Source organism: Labrus mixtus, chromosome 11 (assembly GCF_963584025.1).
Source record: "Labrus mixtus chromosome 11, fLabMix1.1, whole genome shotgun sequence".
Classification (NCBI taxonomy): Eukaryota; Metazoa; Chordata; class Actinopteri; order Labriformes; family Labridae; genus Labrus; species Labrus mixtus.
In genome coordinates this window covers 6,443,384-6,452,089 of record NC_083622.1, presented here as the reverse complement: position 1 = coordinate 6,452,089, position 8,706 = coordinate 6,443,384, and the positions used below count along the sequence as shown (strand labels likewise).

Genomic DNA, 8,706 nt, shown 5'->3' with positions numbered 1-8,706 from the left:
TCTATAATCCCTGCTCCAAAGAAATGTTACGTGCTTTCTGTGTTTTCATTCGCCTTCTGTTTCCACCTCGCAGCCAGAATGAGGTCAGCACACATTTCCATTTGGACTCCAAAGCGGGTTATTTCCAGCAATTTCTTCCGAGGCGGGCCGGATAAATTTAGCGCCCTGAGCGAGGTATTTTTAGCAAAAATCAACAACTGAGTGAGGATTTACCACACGGGGCTTTTTTTCCTTTCATTTCCGTTAACATTTACGTAACAGATCGTCAGACCTGAGCCGTGTGACTAACCTACAAACACACGCAAAGAACGCCACGGTTAAAACCATCCTTGAACCAGAGCACAGTGTCTCTCAGAGCACCGAGGACTCCTGAACATGTCTCAAGGGCCCTTTGGACCAACACTCACACACAATGCAGTGACCTTTCACATTACAAGACGCTCTCTGTTTGAAGCCAGGCCACCCTGCTGCCCTACTTCCCAGAATGCATCATCTGTGGCCGGGCAGAGGAAGCCTGAGCTGCTGGGACCGATGGGACAGTCTGCTGTGACCCTCAGGAGGTCGGGTGATATTTAGGACACGGTGAAAACACAGAGAAAACTGGACTGTGATCAAACCCTCCCTTTGTCCCTACACACACTGTAGGACACACTGTAAGACACAACACACTGTAGGACACACTGTAGGACGCACTGTAGGACGCACTGTAGGACACAACACACTGTAGGACACACTGTAGGACACAACACACTGTAGGACGCACTGTAGGACACAACACACTGTAGAACACACTGTAGGACACAACACACTGTAGGACACACTATAGGACACAACACACTGTAGAACACACTGTAGGACACACTGTAGGACGCACTGTAGGACACAACACACTGTAGGACACACTGTAGGACACACTGTAGGACGCACTGTAGGATGCACTGTAGGACACAACACACTGTAGGACACACTGTAGGACACACTGTAGGACACAACACACTGTAGGACACACTGTAGGACGCACTGTAGGACGCACTGTAGGACACAACACACTGTAGAACACACTGTAGGACACACTGTAGGACGCACTGTAGGACACAACACACTGTAGGACACACTGTAGGACGCACTGTAGGACACAACACACTGTAGGACACACTGTAGAACACACTGTAGGACACACTATAGGACGCACTGTAGGACACAACACACTGTAGGACACACTGTAGGACGCACTGTAGGACACAACACACTGTAGGACACACTGTAGAACACACTGTAGGACACACTATAGGACACAACACACTGTAGGACACACTGTAGGACACACTGTAGGACACAACACACTGTAGAACACACTGTAGGACACACTATAGGACACAACACACTGTAGGACACACTGTAGAACACACTGTAGGACACACTATAGGACACAACACACTGTAGGACACACTGTAGGACGCACTGTAGGACACAACACACTGTAGGACACACTGTAGAACACAATATACTGTAGAACAAACTGTAGGACACACTGTAGGACACGTTGTAGGACACACTGTAGGACACAACACACTGTAGGACACGTTGTAGGACACACTGTATGATGCTTCCAATCTGAATGTGGTGGAGGTAGTAACAGAGGCCGTACAGAGGAGAGGCGGGATCAGCTGAGCCAGCGGGGAAGAACAGCGCTGTGTGTGTGTGTGTGTGTGTGTCAAGTCACTCGAGAAAAGGGAAGCAGCGACGACTTGCAGTGTGTTGCAGCATCAAACCCCACAGGATCATCTCCAACGATCACTTCAAATAATGAGGAAGATTATATAGAGCAGTGTTACAAAGACAAAGTACAGAGTGTCTGTACCCTCAAAACCTCTCTGCAGCCCCGACAGACTCTAAACACACACTTAAAAACACTCACTGGGGAAAGAAACACACACACACACACACACACACACACACACACACAATCTGATGCTCTGAAGTGCAAACCTGCATTTTGTCATTCGGTCTCATCTCTGTTAGCGTGCTCAGACGCACTAACGGGGAGACCGCCGCTCCTCTGACTCACTCGCTCGTTCTCGTACTTTCAGCGTCTTCTCGATGTGTAAAAGATGTAAACCTTCATCGCGTATAAACTCTCTGTTTAAAGAATAACACCATGTATAGAAAGCGTCACATCATCAGCATATAAAGATTCTCCTTGAGACTCGCTCACAGAGGACGACCTTTGACCTGGATAACGAAGCATTAAGAACCAATAGAAACTGTCGTGGTGTCTCGGCTGCTGCAGCTGAGTGGGAGTCGTGATTGGCTGAGTGAGAAACTGAAAAAGAATCCAAAGCTGGAACAAGCTGAACTTCTTCACTTGTGTTCAGGCCAAAGAAAGCAAACAGTAGGTGTGATGAGCAGCACCAGGAGGCGTGGCGCTCTGCTGGCTGCACAGACGGGAGGCCTTTTGAAAATGGCAGCAGGGGGAGTGGAGGTGAGCTTTGCAACATGAAGTGGCTGATGGTCTCCTCTTTACAGAAACACCGTTAGCTTGAAGTTCCATTAGCAGTGAGGACGTTTCTCTCCCTCCGTCAGAGTGCCGGGGTAAAGCGCTGCCCTGCCATGATTGAATCATCGCCATGAGAGCAGAAGGCAGAGGCCTGCTGCGCGCCCGAGTTCTTCCTGTTCTCCTCGCTCAGCGTGGGAACAGCCGCGGACAAAACCTGCCCTGGAATCACACGCAGCTCACAAAAGAGGCCCTGAAGGCACCACGAGCAGAGCAGGTAGTACCGGCTGCTTTTCAAAAGGTTTGTGCTGTGAGAGCACGCCATTCTAACAGGAAGATGTTTGTGCCGAGAGAAGGGTCAGCTGCAGGCAAGCACGCCCAAAACACGTCCACCCAGGCGTAAAAGGTAAACAGCCAAATCAATGATGAGGCAGCGGTGTGGGGCCACGCCACGCCACGCTCCAGTGGCTGAGCTTCATGTCTGTGCGTGAAGAATAAAAGTCTTCTACCTCCCACAGCGTGTTCATGTCACTCTCTCCAGGCTAACGCAGCCTAAGCTAACGCAGCCTAAGCTAAAGCGGCCTAAGCTAACGCAGCCAAACTATGGGTCCTGGGAGGACAGGGCGTTCTCCATTGCTGCTTGCTCCCACCCTCTGGAATTCTCTCCCAAAAAAACATTAGAGACCCCCCCCACACATTACTCCTTCGTCGTACTGTCCTCGTCGATCTTGTTTGTTTTGTTTTTTGTTGTTTTTGTCAAAGCGTCTTTGAGTTTTTAGAAAAGCGCAATATATGAATGTATTATTGTTATTATTATAAGCTAACGCGGACTAAGCTAACGCTGATTAAGCTAAAGCGGCCTGAGCTAACGCAGCCTAAACTAACGCAGCCTAAACTAACGCAGCCTAAGCTAACGCAGCCTAAACTAACGCAGCCTAAGCTAACACGGCCTCAGCCTTCAGCAGTGATCTGGTCCTGAGCCCGGCCAACACGCTTATTGATTCGTGAACATTAGACCAGTTAAAATCACGTGCACGCCAAAGTGCTTGCTCCCCGTCAGAGAGCTCTGAGAATCGTCAGGTGCTCACCTGCTCTCTGATGTCACCTGCTGTGTTAGAACATCCTGGTAACCTGAGTGTCTACTACCGCATCATGTGAATCCATCCTGAGGAAATAAAGGAACGACGTGTGCGACGTGTCGTGGAAAACATGAAGAACAACAAACTGTTGACTTTCTGTTATCACGGTATTGAAATGTTAACGCACACCTTGTTTTTTTCTACTATCTAGATCGTGGTGTGTTCAGGGTCAAAAAACGTCAATCCTCGAGTTAAAACAGAACAAGTCAAGAAATTATGAAATCAGAAAACTAATCGGTGATGACATGAACGCTAGCTGAAGTCTGATCCTGAAGTCTGAACCTGAAGTCTGAACCTGAACCTGAAGTCTGAACCTGAAGTCTGAACCTGAACATGAAGTCTGATCCTGAAGTCTGAACCTGCAGTCTGAACCTGAAGTCTGAACCTGAAGTCTGAACCTGAACATGAAGTCTGAACCTGAAGTCTGAACCTGAACATGAAGTCTGAACCTGCAGTCTGAACCTGAAGTCTGAACCTGAACCTGAAGTCTGAACCTGAAGTCTGAACCTGAACATGAAGTCTGAACCTGCAGTCTGAACCTGAAGTCTAAACCTGAACCTGAAGTCTGAAGTCTGAACCTGAAGTCTGAACCTGAAGTCTGAACCTGAAGTCTGATCCTGAAGTCTGATCCTGAAGTCTGAACCTGAAGTCTGATCCTGATCCTGATCCTGATCCTGAAGTCTGAAGTCTGAACCTGAACCTGAAGTCTGATCCTGAAGTCTGAAGTCTGAACCTGAAGTCTGATCCTGAAGTCTGAACCTGAACCTGAACCTGAAGTCTGATCCTGAACCTGAACCTGATCCTGAACCTGAAGTCTGAACCTGAAGTCTGAACCTAAAGTCTGAACCTGAAGTCTGAACCTGAACCTGAAGTCTGAACCTGAAGTCTGAACCTGCAGTGATGACAGCAGTCTTTACCTTCATACACATCATTGGGGTCCGGTCTCACTGTGACCTGCCTCCTGACTCGGTCTCTCCATCCCGGCTCTGCCTGACTCGAACTCGCTCTGTAACGCCTGAGAGCGCAACACATGGCGGTCTGTGTTTACAGCAGGAGAGACCATGAACACAGAGAGGAGTTCTTCATGTTCCTCCTTCATCCAGCAGAGCAAACTAAAACCCTCTCTCTCTGACTCGGGGTGTTTAGAGGGATGCTCAGGAGAATTCACTCGCAGATTATTTTCTGCTCGGGTTTTGGTCCCGGCGAGGAGCTTTACCCGATGAGAGCGGCGAACAGCTTCGCCTGCAGTCACGCTTCTCAGGAACACAAAAGCCCATTACTGGAGCTCAGCCCACAAGTTATCTGCAGCTTAAATCCTTTTCAGCAGACAAGTCCAGTTACAATGTGGAGTTCAATTTGAGGATTGTGTTCCTGTGTGAGTCTTCAGAGACTCTGCTGGATCAGGCCTCTCCTAAAGAGCAGCATCAACACTTTCTCACCGTTCAGCACACGATGAACAACCAGCTGATGAAGCAACACGAGCCGGCTCCCGACCTCCCCGAGGCCGACGCTGAGAGACCCCACGCCTCGACTACGGGGGGCTCAAGGAGGAGGTCGTCTCACGGGTTTAAAAGATGATATGACCCAAAGACCGGGGTGATCTGGGTCCCATGAACAGATCTCCCCTCCCCCACCGCCTGAGAGTGCATCATACAAACAACACGCTGACAATGTTTACCTGTAAATTCTGTCCATTAAAAACATTTAATCACCAAATATCTGTTGTCTAGACTTGTATTGTTGTTGCCGTGGTAACAGACAGGTATCGTCACTGTTTGTGACATCATGACGACTTTAAAATAACTTTGTAATAAATAAATAACGCTGTTTGAGCATTAAGAACTGGATGACAGTTTAAATGAAAACCATCTTTTTCATTTCTTTCCTCTTGAGAGAAACACAAACTACAGATCGACTTCAGAACCAATAAGGAGCCCCCCAGAGTTGCTGCCCCCCCCCCCCCCCCTCCCCTCTACAGCGGTGGAGGAGAGAGGAGGGGAGAGGACAGGAGAGGAGAGGACAGGAGAGGAGAGGACACAAGAGGAGAGGAGGAGAGGACAGGAGAGGAGAGGACAGGAGAGGAGAGGAGAGGACACAAGAGGAGAGGACACGAGGAGAGGAGGAGAGGACACAAGAGGAGAGGAGAGGACACAAGAGGAGAGGAGCCGCTCTGATTTCCTTTCTCTCTGAATCATAACTAGCAAATTCTTCACCTCTCTTGTTTGATCCTTCATGAAGTGAGATATCCAGGTGTTAATCTGCACCACACACTTCAGAGTCATGGTTTATTTTATGGATCTAAAACAACTTAGACACCACCTCCTCCATTTCTATATCACCTGTTTGACAAACACACCTGTGATGCTCTGCTGCCTCAGAGAAATCTGCTCCCATCCCTCAACAGCACCCTTATCGCTCTCTCTCTCTCTCTCTGCCTCTCTCTCCCTCCTTCTCTCTCTCCATCTCTTCCTCTCTCTCCCTCCTTCTCTTCCTCTCTCTCTCTCCATCTCTTCTTCTCTCTCTCTCTCTCCCTCCTTCTTTTCCTCTCTCTCTCTCCCTCCTTCTCTTCCTCTCTCTCTCTCCCTCCTTCTCTTCCTCTCTCTCTCTCCCTCTCTCTCTCCCTCCTTCTCTCCCTCCTTCTCTCCCTCTCTCTCCCTCCTTCTCTCCCTCTCTCCTCTTCTCTCTCTCCCTCGGGATCCTGTGACACCTTTTTGGCAGCCTGGACTGAACCTGCAGGCGAAGCTGGAAACCTCATGTGTCCGTGCTGCAGTAGATGCCTGTGCTGCTCTAGATAATGATGTCACAGATAACCTGCCTGCTGACACCAGAGACTCCTCTCCAGAGACACATTCTCATTGTCTTCCTGCCCACCAATCCCAGCCTCCTGCTGATGCTGCCTCGGAAATCCTGCAAAAGCAAAGCTGCAAACTGATGGTAGGAGACATTCATCAGTGCAGAAACATCCCACAGATAACCCGACGTGAGCGAGATTCGGCTTTATTGATGCCATCATTACAGGCTTGCTTCCACGAGCAGAATGGTTTCCGGGTTTGAGGAGGAAATGAGAAGTTTGATGGCACTCTCTCTCCCGGGAGAAAAGCAATTACGCACAGCAATGAGCGCACAATAGTCGGAAATGGGCTCATGAAAGAGACATTAAATTATTCTACAGACACAATCAGTTGAAGGATATGAAGGAAAGTGTGTTTTTAATAAGCGTGATTAGAGCAGCACAGAAACATCTCTCTCTCTCTCTCTCTCTCTCTCTCTCTGCTGGTTAAACTTGACATGTTATTAAACTCATTGATGGAGCGATCAAAGTTGTCCATCACGCAGGCGCGCTGCTCCCACAGATCAAATCTATTTGCAGGAATGAAGAGAGATCGCGTGAGAACGTGGGCTGACACTTGTCGTAAATCGTCGCTGGCGGCTCGTGCGGAGACTTTTTTTTTTACTGCTGCGCACGAAGCTCCGGACTCACCGGGCTGCGGGATGTTCACCACGCAGAGTCTGCGGGATGAAAACACGCGTGCACGGAGCGGGAAGAAGCTTTCGTTGCACAGGTGACGGTAAAGTTATAAACGTGTTGTTGACTCTGATCACTGACACACAGACCCGCACAGTGCGCACCGGAGATCACAACAACACAGACACACAGACACACACACACACACACACACACACACACACACACACACACACACACACACACACACACACACACACACACACACACACACACACACACACACACACACACACACACAGCTGTCATCAGGACAACACACACACACACACTGACAGGAGGAGGCAGAAAAGGACTCACTCACCGATCAGAGAATCCACCTCTGTGTGAGGAGGCGCAGACTGTAACGTCACGCTGTACGTTTAGGACGCTCTCACGGTTTACCGGAGCCGGTGGGTGAGTGTGCGCCGCGCGCGGTGTGCTCCGGTTACAGAAAGCTTCCTTCTTGATGCTCAGTAACTCTTTAGTTCTGGCAAATGGAGCCTAATCTATCCGGAGGCTCTGCTGTGTGACTGACAGCAGCGCGGCCAATCAGCGCCCGCTGTCGGCCCCGCTCGGACCAATCAGAGCCTCCGCGCGTAGTTGGAGGAAGGAGAGCTGTGAAGTAGGAAGGGCTGATGGCGACATCATGTGTTCAGAGTAGATATCCCTCCGCCCCGTCGTGTTCAGAGTGCGGCGGCTCTACTTTCACTGATCTGATGACAGATAACACTTCAGCAAGGTTTTAATTCATGTATCATTTAATTTTCTAATTCAGAGTCAATACATGCCAGAAACTAAACTTTAAAACATGAATAAATAAAATAGATCACAGCGTTAACCAGCAGAGATCTTAAAGGCGCACAGGTTTGTAATTCATTCTCTGATTGAGGCTGAAATAAAAAGATGTTCCTCCTGCAGCTCTCTGACTGCTGCTTCTTGTCCGGCGCACTACTTGATCTGCTCCCGGCGGAGGAACACCATGTTTACAGTGACAGGCAGTGTGGCGCGTGAGCCACGTTACTAACACATGCGCAAGTATTTACGTTCCCACGAGCGCACTTCCATTCCTGTGTTTTAACCTTACGCAGAGAACGTAAACATTTTTTTTTACTTTTCTTTTTCACTGTGACGTCAGCGTTAAGTAAACTGTCCACTTTTAAAGGAACAGGGCTCGTGCACGCGCCGAGAGAGGTGGAGAAAGAATGAACCAATCAGAAGTGATCTTACAAACAGGTTAATTAATAAAAAGTTACCTATTCTACTTTAAATCGTTTATTTAAATGAGTTCATGACAGAATAATCCAGCTGTGTGCTGTTTGATATGAAACTTTAATAAATGTTCATAAAATATATTCTGTGCTCGAGCTGTCGAACAACGACAGGTGTGCCGAGCGCTCAGGACGACTTCCTGTCGTCTCAGGGACATCATAGCAGCGTGACATGGTGCAGCGTGACATCATAGCAGCGTGACATCATAGCAGCCTTACACGATGTCCTGCCAATAGATTGAAAAAGGAGAACATGATTCAGGACGTCCAGCACTTTGTGTTCTTTCTTTTTTCCGT

The 8,706-nt window shown here is 48.8% G+C and overlaps 1 protein-coding gene across 9 annotated transcripts in view; it reads right to left on the bottom strand.

Moving 5' to 3' along the window:
* mef2d (myocyte enhancer factor 2d) overlaps positions 1 to 7,713 on the bottom strand; it is a 78,544-nt gene extending 70,831 nt beyond the window's left edge. For 2 of the 9 annotated variants that reach the window (XM_061049750.1, XM_061049748.1), the window contains exon 1: positions 7,464 to 7,702. The gene's annotated coding sequence lies outside the window, so the exon portion shown is untranslated. Of the gene's footprint in view, positions 1 to 7,463 lie in introns of all 9 variants that reach the window. The other 7 variants (XM_061049752.1, XM_061049753.1, XM_061049755.1 and 4 more) reach the window with 7 other exon arrangements.
* Positions 7,714 to 8,706: the final 993 nt, after the last annotated feature.